Source organism: Myotis brandtii, unplaced genomic scaffold (assembly GCF_000412655.1).
Source record: "Myotis brandtii unplaced genomic scaffold, ASM41265v1 scaffold952, whole genome shotgun sequence".
In the NCBI taxonomy this organism is placed as follows: Eukaryota; Metazoa; Chordata; class Mammalia; order Chiroptera; family Vespertilionidae; genus Myotis; species Myotis brandtii.
Window position 1 is genome coordinate 1,486,287 of NW_005371930.1, and position 940 is coordinate 1,487,226.

General features: G+C 58.8%; 1 protein-coding gene across 1 annotated transcript in view; it reads left to right on the top strand.

Moving 5' to 3' along the window:
• The window catches only part of PHF21B (PHD finger protein 21B), a 76,379-nt gene that overhangs the window by 42,737 nt on the left and 32,702 nt on the right, over nucleotides 1-940 (top strand). The gene's annotated exons all lie outside the window — the stretch shown is intronic.

The following is a 940-nucleotide window of genomic DNA, read 5'->3' on the forward strand; positions in this document are numbered from 1 at the left end:
GTGTCTGAGGTCTCCCCGGCCGCCCCCGGGGACTCCGCCGATGCAGGAAAATCTGAAGTTATCTTTGACATTTATGGCCCATTTTTCCCTATTAAAATGCTGAGGGCTGTAAATGTAGTCGTAAGGAGCTCATTCATCTTGACGAAAGGGCGGCCATAAACTCCCCGGAGCTCGAGGAATGGCCTCCGGTGGTGTCCGGCCGGCCGGCTCACGTCCTCTCCGCATGTGAATTAAAGGTCTGTGGAGGCCGCGGCCCCGCAGGAGGACGCACAGAGGGTGGGGGTGACGGGCCCTCGGGGAAGCCCATCATTCCCAGAGGGAGGCGGGGTGGGAGCTGCTCAGCAGCCTCGTTTTTAGCAAATTCCTCTGGAAAGACCCCATCTCCCATGCGCCTCCCGGGTACCAGGGGCACCCACACCCCGTAGGGTGCGCCTTAAAGCGTCGGCACCCCGCGCCCCAGCAGCCGTGGACACGCCAGCGTGGGCCGGATTGGGGCCGGGCAGTATTGTGTGTAGTTCATGGCGTCGGCAGGGGACGGTGCCCATTCTGTGAACAGCCCACAGTCCTGTGCGCGGAGGGCGGTTTCCTTGTTGGTGACCGAGCGCTGAGAACAAGGTCAAAGCAAGGCTCCCATTTCCCCACGACCACGGGCCCCGCCCTCGCGGCCTCTGTCCAGCCGCCCTGCGACCCTCCTCCCTCCCCGGCCGCACTTCTCAGGCGCAGACAGAAGCGGGGGTGTCCGGGCACCGACCAGGATGAAGGCTTAGAACCACAGCCTCTAGAGCAGCGGTTCTCAACCTTCCTAATGCCGACCCTTTAATACAGTTCCTCATGTTGTGGTGACCCCCAATTTCATTGTCATAAATTGAACATAATTAAAGCATAGTGACTAATCGAAAAAAAAAATTAATTATATATGTGTTTTCCGATGGTCTTAGGC